The sequence below is a fragment of the Mustela lutreola genome, chromosome 2 (assembly GCF_030435805.1).
Source record: "Mustela lutreola isolate mMusLut2 chromosome 2, mMusLut2.pri, whole genome shotgun sequence".
Classification (NCBI taxonomy): domain Eukaryota; kingdom Metazoa; phylum Chordata; class Mammalia; order Carnivora; family Mustelidae; genus Mustela; species Mustela lutreola.
This window is the reverse complement of record NC_081291.1, coordinates 58,673,776-58,689,186: the sequence shown is the minus strand read 5'-3', so window position 1 is coordinate 58,689,186 and position 15,411 is coordinate 58,673,776.

Genomic DNA, 15,411 nt, shown 5'->3' with positions numbered 1-15,411 from the left:
ATCCACTTCCCAATAAACTCCTGGTTTTCTACCTTTCTCTTTTTCTATTCCCAACTTAGTTTCTCCCACATTTACCACCTGACATTGAGCATATCTATCAACCACATCCTGAGCCATACGCCCTAATTTAGATACCTGAAACTGCTTGCCCAAGAGCTCTTTAAGCTTGCATGTTTCTAAATGAGTGCCCTGATGTATTTGGCTTACTAATTTTTTTTCCTAGTCTTCAAGGAAGAATTACCTTTCCTGTTTTAGTCTTAGCCCAATCCCCTTTATAGTCTAATTTAGTCCATTTTTGTAAATATTTTAAATCTTTCTCTGAATAGTCTGGTTTTTTTGGTAGGGCTGGAGCCAGGAGTGTAACCACTGTTTCTTGCACCATTTCTTGGGCTGTTTGTTTTGTGGCTCCATCTGCTAGCTGGTTTTCTTTTGAAACCAGATCAGTCCCCCTTTGGTGCCTGGGGCAATGCATAACAGCCACCTCTTTCGGGTCCCAAATAGCTTGGAGGAGAGCCAATATTTTTTCTCTGTTTTTTTTTTTTTTCCCTTCAGCTGTTAATAGGCACCCTTTTTTATTCAGTTTTTTGGGGCCCAGGAAGGAGAGTAGGGTATAGGGGTTAGGCACCATCAGATGGATATATTTAACCCATTTGTTGTTTTCCCGCAAGTTCTGAATGGGTTGGTACTCCCCAATCTCGGCCTTTTAGACGGGCAGCAACGGTGTGTTCCATGGAGACTTGCAAGGAACTAGGATCCCGTCTCCTCAGAAGCAGTTAATATGTTTTCTGATCCCTTCGTTTCCCAGAGGAGGGAGTACTGTCAGACACGAACAGCTGTGGCCATCGCTTTTAACTGTATCACTGCTGGAGGCCATCACTTGGCCAGGCCACGGGGCTTTCCTTCTGCCCATACTTCAAGAAACTTGATCGTGGGATTTGGAGAAGGCTTCCCTCCCCTGACTCCTCTGGTTTTGAGTCTGGCTTATAAAGTAGGTGTTTATCTACTGCTGCCACAAGCATCTGCACAATGGGCTGTCCCAAAGTCAGAGTCACGTCTCCTTCTGAGAACTGAATGTCAGCCCGTAGTTTGTGGAGGAGCTCTCTTCCCATCAGGTTATACGAGGTATGAGGGAGAACCAAGAATTGATGCTGGACCTCTCCCGAGGCCAAATTTAAAGTCCTTTTTGTTATTCATTTATGTCTTTTTGTGCCATTTGCCCCTTGTACCCAGACTTCCTCTCCAGATAGTTTTTCCATAGGATTTAGTAATGATGAAAATTGGGCTCCTTCATCCACCAAAAAAATCAATTGATTTTCCCTTTACCTCAATTTTATTTTTTTTTAAGATTTTATTTATTTTTATTTATTTGACAGACAGAGATCCAAGTAGGCAGAGAGGCAGGCAGAGAGAGGAGGAAGCAGGCTCCCCACTGAGCAGAGAACCCAATGCGGGGCTCCATCCCAGGACCCCGAGATCATGACCTGAGCTGAAGGCAGAGGCATTAACCCACTGAGCCACCCAGGCGCCCCCTTTTACCTCAATTTTAGCCCGAGGTTTGGGGAGGGGCTCCAAAACATGGCCCCTTCAGTTTTTGGTGGCCAGCATTGTTATTTTCCTTTTAGGGCACTCCCTGGTCCAGTGTCCTTTTTCCTTGCAGTAAGCACATTGGTCTGAATGTAAGTCTTTCCACCTGCTTTTCTGTGCTTAGGCTTTTCTTTTCACTGACCATCTCCTACCTGCCTTTTCCCTTTTTACTGACCTCTTTACCTCTGTCTTCTTCCCGCCTCATGTAACGCCAAAACTTTAACTATTTTTCTAGTCTGTTTTTTATCTTTTTGTGTATCCCTGTTGTTAAACATTTTTTCTGCTGCTCCCACTAACTCAGTCAGTTTTTTCTTTTCAAATCCTTTAATTTTCTGAAGTTTCCTCTTGTATCTGGGGCTGGCTGACTGGCAAAGGCAATACTTATTGCCCTCTGATTTTGGGGCACCTCAGGGTCGATCGGGCTATACATTTTATAGGCTTCAATAAGCCTTTCTAGGAAAGTTCCTGGAGACTCATCCTTACCTTGAGTCACCGCACTAATTTTAGATAAACTTATGAGTCTCCTTGCAGCCCCCACAGAGGCCTCCAAGCAGAGCCTGGAGGTAGAAACGTAGGCTCTCCTTACCTTCATCACAGTTTGGATTCCAGTAAGGGGGTTCCTTTGGGCAGTAGTCTTCCATTCGCTGGGGATCACAGTCCCATGTTACTGGTTCTGGAAATTTTTACCCATTTTAGTTTAATATATTGTATACCTGTATTTTGTCCTGAAAGTCCTTTATATGAATCTCCTTGAAGATAAATTTTTTTTACAAGAGAATCAAGATTTTGTTCAAGATTTAAATCTTGGGGAAGTTATTAAAACCTTTTAAAACAAATGCCTAAATAGGATTATGGATGCTTAAGATCTGATAAAACAAAACATAGAAACTGGTTTCTCTGGGCAGGCAAAGAGAAAACCATTTACATTTTCTTCTTAACAGCAGATTAATTAATTCTAAGAAAACTTTTCCCTTTTAAACAGAGAGAAAACCAGCTTTATTATCTTTTTTTATTTCAATCTTAGTCCATCCTGACCATACCTAAAATTTTTTTTCTGAAGATTTACCTTCACAAACCTTTTACAACTTTCTTTTGCGTTTAGGTTTTGTCCCAAGCCATTTCCTTTCAAACAACCATCTTATTTAGGACAAAGTTACCTTTTAACTTTAACAAAATGCATTTCCCTTCCTTATCTTTCTTACATATCTACTTTCCCACATACAGAGTTGTTTCCCCTATTTTGATCAGTCTTACAGTTAGCAGAATTTTGTACTCTTAGAAACACCTTAATCTCTAGTGAAGATTAAATATAAACCAATTGTGAACTGTTATAACAGAATTCTTTAGATGGCAAATTTATCAATCAGTTAAGCGCAAAACATGTTTACCAACAGATTTAAATATTCTTAGTTTTTTTGCAGTAAGAAGTCAAAAGTACAAACTTACATCAAGTACTCAATGTTTTAGCATTTTATCCCATTTGGATAAGACCTAGATGTCCATAATTTAATTCCATTTGTTATCCAACCAGAACTTTAAACTTTCAGGTTATCAAAGACTTTGAAAGATATTTTAATAATTACCCATTAAAACTTTGAGACAGACAATTAGCCATCAGTTCAGTTATTTCTTAGCTAACAGATTTTAACAAATAACATGACCTTATTTGACCTTCAGTAAACTTTGACTGAAGTTTCACGTTTACTGCTATTAACTTTAAAAACATGTCTATCTTAATTAAACCAACAAACTTAACTTAGTTCAAATACTGATTTACGTTTCACCTGGGCCCACTCCACTTTTAATGTTTACCTGAGACACGGGTGGGAAGATCTGGAGTGGGGGGGTGTTAGGTCCAAGGGCTGCTTTTCTTGCTCCTTGACAGTGAAGAGGGAAGGAGCCATGGTGCAGGAAGCACTGAGGATGGTCTAGAGGCCAGTTATGCAGGCTGCACCCAAGTTGGTGCAGAAACAGAAGGGGGAGACAGAAGAACAAAGTGCCGCCAGAAGGCAGAGAAAGGGCTCCCAGCCTTAGAGGCCATCAGCCCCAACAGAGGAGTAGACACCATGCTTTCCTGCCAGCAAGGGGGGAGGGGCAAGGCAGTCCACATCAGGCCAGAGAAGACATGGCATTTCCCCGAAACAGAGGGAGTTTCGGCAGTTGCTTAGGAATATTCCTTAAAGTCTCTGCCTCAAGTTAGACTAACCACAGTTGGCTTCAGTTATAGCCATTAACACAAGAAATGAGTAAGGGAGAAGCCCCACCTCTATTAGGAGGAACAGAGAGATAAAAGTCAGAGTCCCCTTACTTTCTGCTTGCCCCAGTCCTTCAAACACAACAAACAACATAACAGACAACAAAAAGACAAGAAAAGACAACCACAGACCCAGCGGTCAGTGTGGATTTTCTTGGTCCCCTGCAAACACCTGCTGGTGGGGATTTTCTCAGTCCCCTGAGACCCATAGGGGTCTAGGGGGACCCATACCCCCTGGCGATCTCCCAGTGGAGGGATGGGGCATCCCCACATCCACTCCAGCCCTGGGGAGCAATGCTGCATCCAGTTTCTCCCTGGTGGGCTATACCCTGTAGCTCTGCAACCAGACAGACCAAATCTCACAGAATAAAATCTCGAGATCTTACCTCTGGAGGCTTTTCCCAGAAATTCTGATGCTGACTCAGGGCTCATCATTTGATCCCAGATGAGCCCCCAAATGTTGGGGTCCATTATCAAAGGAACAAGACTGAGACAAAGTGAAAGTTATGCAAAGCTTTATTCTATGCCAAGCATTAGAAGTCAGACTGGCCGGCCAGGGGAATGAGACTGAGACAAAGTGAAAGCTATGCCAAGTTTTATTCTATGCCAAGCATTAGAAGTCAGACTGACCAGCCAGGACTGCCTCCAAAGAGAGCAACAACCCCTTGGTCTTACAGGCTAGTTTTATAGGGCACTACTGCAGACCTCTATGTATGTGGTTTTGGCTGATTGGATGTTTCCACCTGTTTGGCCTTGTTTTAGGTGTGTGTTTTAGTAACGGTTACCCGGAACCGATATCAGTAACTGCTGAGGCATTTATTAGACAACAAAATGGCTACCTGGGAAACATGGAGTCACTAGGGCTAAGCTGGCCTAGGAAGGCCCTAGGGGTTAAACAGGTTTTAACGTGGAATCGGCCCCAACAACTGTGTTTATTTTACTCCATAATTTCTGTTTTTGCGATTTCCAGCTCCTTATTGATATTTTCTACGTGGAGAGATAGTGTTCTCCTAGTTTCTTTTTAATTTTTTAGACATGTTCTAACTCTGTTCATGTGGAAAAGAGCTGATTTAAGGTCATGGAAGTCCAACATCTAGACTTCCCCAGGAACAGCTTCTATGGATTGCCTTTGTTTACTGTATATGGACTGTATTTTCTCTTTTCTCTTTCTCTCTTTCTTTTCTTTTCTTTCTTTTTTCTTTCTCTTTCTCTCTTTCTTTCTTCCTTTCTTTTCTCCTTCCTTACTTCCTTTTTATCTTCCTTCTTCTTGCATATTTTCAAGTCTTTGTTGAAAATTGGATATTTTATTTTTTCATCTTTTTAAAAAATTTTATTTATTTATTTGACAAAGAGCAAGAGGGAGAGAGCACAAGCCTGGGCAGGAGCAGAGGGAGAGGGAGAGGGAAAAGCAGACTCCCTACTGAGCAGCGAGCCAGACATGGGTCTTGATTCCAGGACCCCAAGATCATGACCTAAGCCAAAGGCAGATGCTTAACCAACTGAGCCACCCAGGTGCCGTGAAAGTGGTATATTTTAAACAATATAATGGGACAACCCTGGAGGCAGATTTTGTCCCTCTCTAGTGCTTATATTTATTGTTGTTATTGTTTGTTTAGTGGTTTATATGAACTAATTCTGTCTTCTTTGTTGTGGTGTGACCACTGAAGTCTGCTGAGTTATCTGAGTCGTCAGCCCTGTGGTTAGCTTAGTGGTCAGTGGTCGGTGTCAGTGGATTAGACAGAGATTTTCTTAAGCACATATTCTCTCGATCTACACAGAGGGGTTTTCTGCATGGGCAAATCTTCAACATTCAGCTGGTCAGCAGACAACTCCACCTGACCTTCCATTTCCTGCTGGGGTAGATACTCAAGGTCAGCCAGATGTTAGAGTTTAGGGCCCTTCATGTCTTTGCTGAGCACGTGAACAGCCATAATCATGGGAATGCTCAACCCATGCATGTGGCCTTCTAGATTTGCAGGAATATTTCAGAGCTTTTCAAAGCTGCTGTGGAGGACCATTCCCCAGTTCTTCCCTTTAAGCTTTTCAACTAACCTATTACTTGTCTCAAGCATTATTTGCTACTTCAGGCAGTTGTAAGCTGAACACTTGCCTGTACATGTTAATGGCGAATGTCCTTGGGGAATAGGTTTTTGGCACTGGGAGTTTCTGAGCTCCAAATCAAGTCAAATAAAGTGGATCTTTCAAGCAGGGCCTTCTGGAGACCCTCCAAACAAGTTAAATATTGGTAATTCTCTTGAAATGGGGCTTCCAAGGAGCTCCACCCCATACTTTACCCTCCAGTGACTGCCAGGCTATTGGTTTTCATCATGACTGCACCTCCTGGTCTTCCCGGAGGAAGAGAAGAGCTGGAGAGCTGGAGAGCTGGAGAGCTGGAGGCAGCAGGGAGAGGAGGACAGGCACATGAAAATACCACAAAGCTCACTACTTTTATCATGATTCAGCTGTTTTTCTTGAATAAATGCTCACCCAGATTGTTGCAAGCCATTGGCTATTTTTCAGAGCTCCAAATAAGTTGATTTTTTTTTAACCATTTTTGGCAGTTTTCTTGTTTTCATGAAGGAGAAAATTGGGGGAGGTCTTTACCAATTGCACTGACATCGGTAGAAGTACAGGTTTAACTACCATGGATATTGTTTTTTCAGGCGATGTCAAGGTAGTAAAGGGGACAGGAAATTACCAGAGAAAGACACTGACAGCAACAGGAAATGAGAGCTGCCACAGGAAGAAAATGCAGACATATCACTCTGAGCCAGCAGTGTGGGGAACAGGACTCCCATCTATCAATTGCTCTTAAGTCTATTCTTATTTCATCCCAGGTGTATTGGTTTGTTAAGGCTGCCATAACAAAATATGGTAGACTGTGTACCTTAAGCAAGAGACATTTACTTCTCATGATTCTTGGGGGAGGAAGTAGATGATCAAGATGTCGACAGAGTTGGTTTCTTCTGAGTCCTCTCTCCTTGGCTTATAGATGGCTGTCCTCCTGCTGCCTCCTCACATGACCATCCCTCTATGCGGGTGCTTACCCAGGGTCTCTCCGTGTATCCACACTTTCTCCTCTTACACAGACACCAGTCAGATGATGGATGAGGGCCCACCCTAATGCCTCCATTTTAACTCATCAACACTTTCAAGGTCTTACCTCCAAATACAGTCACATTCTGAGGTACTGAGGGCTTGTCAGGGCTTCTGCATAAGAATTTGGATGGGGGGCGCCTGGGTGGCTCCATCGGTTAAAGCATCTGCCTTCGGCTCTGGTCATGATCCCAGGGTCCTGGGATTGAGCCCCATGTCGGGCTTCCTGCTTGGTGGGGAGCCTGCTTCCCCCTCTCTCTCTCTGCCTGCCTCTCTGCCTGCTTGTGATCTCTATCTGTCGAATGAATAAATGAAATCTTTAAAAAAAAAAAAAAAAGAATTTGGAAGGAACGAATAGTCTTGTCAACAAATGGTGCAGGGACAATTGGATATGCACATGCAAAGCAGTAAAGATGGACCCGTACCTCACACCACATACAGAAATTAACTCAAATTGATCTGAGAACCCTTAGAACCCTATAAAACCCTTAGAAAAAAAATGGGTGTAAATCTTCTTGGCCTTAGATTAGGAAAGAATTTCTTATGGTATCCAAAGCACAAGCAAAAAAAGAAAAATAGGTGAATTAGATTTGCTCAAAAGTAAAAACTTTTGTGCTTCAAAGGTTACTGTTAAGAAAGTGAAAGGACAATTCTCAGAAGGGGAGAAAATATTTACAGGTCATATATTTGTTAAGGGACTTGTATCCAAAATGTATTTTAAAACTTTTGTAACTCAAGAGTAGTAAGGCAACTCAATTTAAAAGTGGGCAAAGAATTTGAACAGATGTCCTCCAAATAAAATATATGAGTAGCCAAAAAGTGTTAAAAAAGAAAATTCTCAGGATCATTAAAGACATTCACATCACTAGCTGTCAAAAATGGAAATCAAAACCTCAACCAGACACCACTTTACACCCACAAAGACAGTAATTTAAAAAACAACAGACAATACTAACTATTAGGAATGATGTGGAGAAGTTGGACCCTTGTACATAGCCAGCAGGAATGTAAAATGGTGCAGCTGCTTTGGAACATAGTTTGACAATTCCCCAAAGAGTTCAACATGATGATACCGTGTGACTTAGCAAGGCCACACCATGTATACATAACTGAGAGAACTGAAAACAAATAGCAACACAAAAACCCATACAGTGACAGCTAATGAGTATGGGGTTTCTTTTGGGGGCAATGAGAATGTTCTGAAGTCAGGTAATGGTGATGTTTGTATGAACATGAGAATACACTAAAAGCCACCTTCAGTGGGTGGACTTTATGGTTTTTGAATTTTATCTCACTGTACCTCTAGAAGAGCAAATAGATTCTGTCATGTTTCTTTTAAGGTAAGGTGGACACTAGGATCCCTTTCATGGGGGTCCTCCTCTGACTTACTCCCCAGCTGCACTCTTTAGACCAGAGGTTGCCATTAAGTTAGCTGGACAAGTGAGGATGCATGCTGAGCATTTTATAAGTGTCATATCGAGTACCACGCCAGTGCTGGCTCGGATCTGACATCGGGACAGGGGATGTTTCACCAAATCTAAGTGTTGAAGGCCAGAGATAACCACTGCAAATGGGTTTATTTGTGATAGATAAACTGTTTTCTTAAAAAGTATCTGGAATTCATTTGCTTTGAAGCAAACGACTTTGTGAGGGCTCTTGGCCCTCAAAGAGGTGTTGATCAAGACATCCTGTAGCGCACCAGAGTGGCTCAGTCTGTTAAGTGTCTGCCTTCCACTCAGGTCCTGATCTTAGGGTCCTGGGATCAAGGTCCACATCAGGCTCTCTTCTCAGCAGGGACTCTGCTTCTCCCTCTCTCTTTCAAATAAACCAATAAAATCTTTTAAAAATCCTGCAAATAAGAGACAGCAGACAACTAACTCTTTTTGAAGCTAAAATGGATGGAACAAAAGTGCTTGAGGTCCTTTCCAAAATTATGAGCATTTATTTTCACAGGAAAAATCCAAGAAGCAGCACCATCTGACCCTGACAGGACCCTGGAAGATGTCTGTGCTACCACACTCAGATTGTGTCTACTGAGTAAATAAATAAACCATATCCTTCCAAAGCTTGTCAATATGACACATTTCACAATTGTTATATTTGCTTCAAATTATTTGGAAGAGGTAGAAGATGCTCCAGACTGTTTATGTTTCTGTCCCTTTCCTAGAGGCTAAGAATAGTAAATGAGACAGCTGGCAATAGTCTCAGCTCCTGGGTTCTGGTAGGCAGTTTTTATTTGGGGGGTTTGGAGATGGTTTTTAAAACTGAAATGGTCTGTCCTCTCCCTCTGCCTCCCCTTCCCTCACTGGAAGACTGTAGTAACTGTGGATCCAGAGATTATTTTTACAGTGCCACAGCAAGTATCTCCAAAGGATATGGTTTCCATAGGTTTGGGTCCCTGAGTCATTCAGTAACACTGGGCAAGTTCCTTAACCTAAGTCACAAAGTTCTTTGCAAAATAGGTTAATAATACCTGCTTCACAGTATCAGTGAGGACTGATCAGTGCACATGAAACAGGACTGCTGCACCGCCAGCCCTAGGTGACGTCATCCTCACTGGAGTCTGTGACTGGCCTGATGGGGGAGCCCAGTGGCCCAGACTGTGTGGCCCTAGGAGGCATTCCTACCTAACAGTGCACACGGAGCACAGCAAAAAGTAAGTGGTAGCTAGTGCAGTAATGATTATTATAGTCACTTTTTCTTTCAAGAAAGAGGAATTTGCCTCTGGATGCTTCAGAGAGGCTTGGATTAATAGCAAAAAGGAAATTAGCAAGCGTTAGGCTGTCTAGACTTGTTATTTTGTTAGGTGTTCTCATGTGTGTTATTCTACTTAACCTTCACAACCACTCCACAAGGATATTATCACCTCTCTTTGACTAATTAAAATCTGAACTCAGGGGTGCCTGGGTGGCTCAGTCAGTTAAGCATCTGCCTTTGATTCAGGTCATGATCCCGAGGTCCTAGGATCAAGCCCCACGTTGCAGGGGGGAGGTTGTCTCTGCTCAGGGAGATGTCTGTTTCTCCCTATCCTTCTGCCCTTCTCCCCTCTCCTGCTCTCTCTTGTTCACGCTCTCCCTCAAATAAATAAATAATCTTAACAAATAAAATTTTTAAACATAACAAAATAAAAATAGAAAAGAACAATTTCCTCCACAGAAAAGAGAAAACGAACACATTCAATTTGGCAAATCTCCAATCCAAAACTCAATCTCTAGACTTGTATCTAGGGTAATTCCTATGTTAACATCCTACACCACGGTTGTCTCCCAATATCCATTCTCCCCTCCTTCTGAGGTAATTCTGATTTGTAGCCAGTACATAACTTTCTAGGAAATGACTACCTTTCCCAGCCTCCTTTTAAGTGTGGTCACATGACCAGGTGATAGGTAATGGGTTGTGAGCCAAAGTTATGTGCTTGACTTCCAGGTTGTGTGTTAAAAGGGAAGGCATGCCAAATGTAGACACAGTGATGTGCCATGATGGATTTTGTGTACAAGGACGCCACTCTAATGTGAGGGGAGTGATAAGACAGGCAGAGCTTAGCTCTACTGCTACCCAGGCTTCCTTTGGTTTATTGTACTGTCTTTTGGAATCTCTGCAGTGACAGCCAAATTTACATCCTAAGTAGTACAGTCACAATCTTGCCAAAAGAACAACAAGCCCCCTCCATTCAACCTTTCTACTTCTTGAACCACCACTCCTCCTTCTCCTCACCCTTAGATATGGGTGATGCTCTCACTCAAGGTCTTTCCTTATATCTGGTTTCTCTCTGTAATTTGTTCTTTGGAAATCTCATCTACCCTCATAGAAGAGGACTTCAAACCCTTCTAACCCTAACCCATCTCTCAGCACCAGCTCTGCTTACCGACCTCTCCTCCCTGATAGGTACCACCAGCATATCAAACTGTATGTTTAAAATCAAGCCGTGGTTCTCCCTCTCTTTCTCACACACCCTCAGACACTTGCCCACCCACCATGGAGGTGAGGGTAGACAATCTGTTCTTTTCCTGATTCCTCTGATTTAGTAAGTGGAGCAAATGACACCATCATCCTGCCAGAATCCAGGCTTAAAACTCTAAAGCAGGGGCCACAATTTCAAAAATTCATAGAGAGCAGGCAAGTAACAGGCAAAGGTAGAGATGATGGAGAGCTGAAGAGCTCAGGACTGATCGAAAGGGAGCAAATGCAATGTGGCTGAATTCTTACATGTAGGAATGTAGATGCAATGCTGCAAGGTCTTCTGATTTTTCAAAAGAAGTAAAAAATTTAGATTTTATGCTGTATGCAATCTCTCTTGATTTGTAAAAAGACAACAAAAACTATCTCCCGCGGAGATAGGCAAAATCAATATGTGAATCAAAATTTCAAAACATATCATGCTATTTTCTAAATAAACTATATTATAAAATGATGTTAAAATATAGTTTGTGGCTTTGGAGAACAGTGTGGAGATTCCTTAAGAAATTAAAAATAGAGCTTCCCTATGACTCTGCAATTGCCTTACTGGGTATTTATACCAAAGATCCAGATGTAGTGAAAAGAAGGGCCATCTGTACCCCAATGTTTATAGTAGCAATGGCCACAGTCGCCAAACTGTGGAAAGAACCAAGATGCCCTTCAACGGACGAATGGATAAGGAAGATGTGGTCCATATACACTATGGAGTATTATGCCTCCATCAGAAAGGATGAATACCCAACTTTTGTATCAACATGGATGGGACTGGAAGAGATTATGCTGAGTGAAGTAAGTCAAGCAGAGAGAGTCAGTTATCATATGGTTTCACTTATTTGTGGAGCATAACAAATAACAGGACATGGGGAGATGGAGAGGAGAAGGGAGTTGAGGGAGACTGGAAGGGGAGATGAACCATGAGAGACTATGGACTCTGAGAAACAATCTGAGGGTTTTGAAGGGATGAGGGATGGGAGGTGGGGGGAGCCAGGTGGTGGGTGTTATGGAGGGCACGTATTGCATGGAACACTGGGTGTGGTGCATAAACAATGAATTCTGTTATGCTGAAAAGAAATTTAAAAATATATATAGTTTGTGGCAAAAATATAATTTATCAGATCATTCCAGTAAGGGTAAATCATTTGTTTATATTCAGAAATTATTCGCCTTTTGGTGCAGCTGTCACTAAATTTTGTCCTGTATAAGTCATGATTTTACATAAGGAGCAAAATCAAATTCTTCCAGCAACCTCTACATTAAATTGATAATCACTAGATGAGTTAAATAGACAGTTTTTCTGAACATCAGTAATAGTTCAGTGTTGAATCCGCAGCTTCTGATGAATAGCAGTTACATTTAAACATTTTCCAGACTTCATCTGAGGCTCTTGTATAGTCAGTAGTTATGTTAGTGACTAAATCACAAAAGTCATTTGTTGAAATACCTTTTAGTGAGTTGGCTTAATTGTTCACCCTCAAACTTCAGAACTGCACAAACCAGCTGGCCAGATTTCAGTTGAAAGAATTGAAAAGTTCATTACATTTTTCACGTTTGTCCTCAAATACCTTTTTATCTTAACAGTTTTTCAATTGAAATTGGTACTTTGCTTAGTTTCAAACAGTATACCTATATATATATTTTTTAATATCTCTACCTTCCACTTCTGTTTCAAAGTTTCCTTTATCTGTTTATGGTATGGACAGAATGTCTCCCCAAAATTCATATTGAAGTCCTACCCGTCTCTTTAATATCTAACGAATTAGATAAGGACACAACATGGAGGTCATAAGGATTAATGTTCTAATAAGAGTCACTGGAGAGGGGTGCCTGGGTGGCTCAGTTGCTTAAGTATCCGTCTGACTCCTGATTTCGGCTTAGGTCATGATCTCAGCGTCGTTGACATCTCTGGTTTGTGACACTGAACACCACATTGGGCTCCGCGCTGTGCGTGAGGCCTGCCTGGGATTCTCTCTCTCTCTCCCTCTACCCAACTCATACCCTCTCTCTCTCTCTCTCTCAAACAAACAAAAAAACAGTCACTAGAGACCTTGTTACCTCTGCTCTCCACCATGCGAGGATGCAAAAAGTCTGCTGTCTGCAATCCTGGAAGAGGGCTCTCACCGGAACCTGCCCCATGCTGGCACCTTTATCTGACTTCTAGCCTCTGAAATTGTGAGAAATACATTTCTGTTGTTTATAAGTCATTCAGTCTGTGGCATTCGGTTATAGCAACCCTAACAGACTATGACAGTTTACATACATCCTCCTGTTTCATCTATAGATCATTAAATTATCAGCCACAATAATTAAAGCATTTTTCTCATTAAACTGAAACATATTTTGACATTTCCGTGAAAATATCATTAAGGCCAAAACACTTCAAACATGTTTTTGAAATCACTAACCATTCTGTTTTCTCTGACAATGAATATACAGAATTTACTGATTTCCAAACTGCTTTTGAAGCTCTAGCACGTCAAGCTGTCCATCAAGGTTTGATTTTCTTTATGTAATTTGCAGTTCTTTCTGATCTTTATTTGATGTGTGATAGTAAATACAGCATATTGAGGAAAATATGAGAATTTCTTGACTTATATCTTGTATTGCTTTACCCAAAATTAGTTAAATTTGATAACTTAGTGCCAAGTTAATACATCCAAATTTTTTCTAAACTTTTGGCTAAAACCCCAGACTCCAATATTACACTGGTACTTTTTGTACAAAATCCAATGACTTTTTTTTTTAGTTGTCGTACAATACTCCAATGACATTTTTATGGAAATATTTTTCAATTAAATATAATTTTTCTTGCCCAATACAAGTTTCTTGTATTGAACTTGTTAAAAAACTTCAATACACTGTATTAAATGTGGTTCTCAATACCATCAGATCAAGAAAAACCCTTATCTTCAAAACCACAAAATTTGTATTATAAGCAAACTATCCAAACACCTTTAAGTAAAACAAAAGAAGTTTCTTTGGTGGTGATTTAAAATGATCTGCCTGGGTAGAAGGGCTAGAGGTTCAATCAACTGCCAATGGCCAATCATTTAATCAGTTATGCCTATGGTAATGAAGTCTCCATAAAAACCCAAGAGAACAGAGTTTGGAGAGCCTCCCTGTTGGTGAAACATGCAGAGTCAGGGACACTGGCCCACCTGGAGAGGGCAGAGAAGCTGGGTGCCCTTTTCCACATATCTTGCCCTATGCATGTCTCCCATCTGGCTGTTCCAAGTACTCCTTTTTATAATAAACTGGTGATCTAGTAAGTAAAAAAAATTAAATGAACTGCCTTGATTTGTTTTCCAAAAAGTTTTCTCATCTATGTTTTGCAACAAGTGGGTCCATAGTACCCAAATCCATATCAATAGCATTCCTTTAGAAATTCTATTAAAGGGGCAACTGGGTGGCTCAGTGGGTTAAGCCTCTGCCTTCCGCACAGGTCATGATCTCAGGGTCCTGAGATCGAGCCCCGCATTGGGCTCTCTGTTCGGCAGGGAGCCTGCTTCCCCCTCTCTCTGCCTGCTTCTCTACCTACTTGTGATTTCTCTGTCAAATAAACAAATAAAATCTTTAAAAAAAAGAAATTCAATTAAATACTTTCATAAAAATGCCCAGTTATATAGTGCCAACGATTTCACTTGAACAAGTTTTAACAGCATCCTGATGAATTAAACATTTAGAACTTTAATCTTTAAATACAAAACTTTTTTTTTTTACAAATTCTAAAGAGGAATTTTAATAATTGTGGACTACTTTGCCTTTTGTCAATCTGTCCCAAACATTCTTTTCAGGTTACTAAAAAATTAACATATAATGTATTATTTGTTTCTGGGTACAGGTCTGTTAATCATTAGTCTTACACAATTCACAGCACTCACCATAGCACATACCCTCCTCCCAATGTCCACAAACCAGCCAACCCCTTCCTCCCACCCCATCCCCCAGCAACCCTCAGTTTGTTTCCTGAGATTAAGAGTCTCTCATGGTTTGTGGTACCATCTCGTTTCATTTTCTCCCTCCCTAAACCCCACAACCCCCCGCCCAATCTCTCAAATTCTTCATATCAAAGATATCATATGATAGTTGTCTTTCTCCAATTGACTTATTTCGCTAAGCATGATACCCTCTAGTTCCATCTATGTCATTGCAAATGGCAAGATTTCATTTCTTTTGATGGCTGCAATATATATATATATATATATATAGAGAGAGAGAGAGAGAGAGAGAGATGTGGTATATACCACATCTCGTTATCCATTCATCTGTTGATGAACATCTAGATTCTTTCCATAGTTTGGCTATTGTGGACATTGCTGCTATAAACATTCAGGTGTACCTTCCCCTTCAGATCACTACATTTTTATCTTTAGTGTAAATACTCAATAGTAAATACAAAACTTTTGGGCACTATTTGCACCCAACTTTTCTGTCACTACCAAGTGACAGAAGTCAAATTCTTGGTTGGAAAAAAAATCAAGTTATTTTTCATTCCAGACTGCAAATTTTATATAACAAAGTTT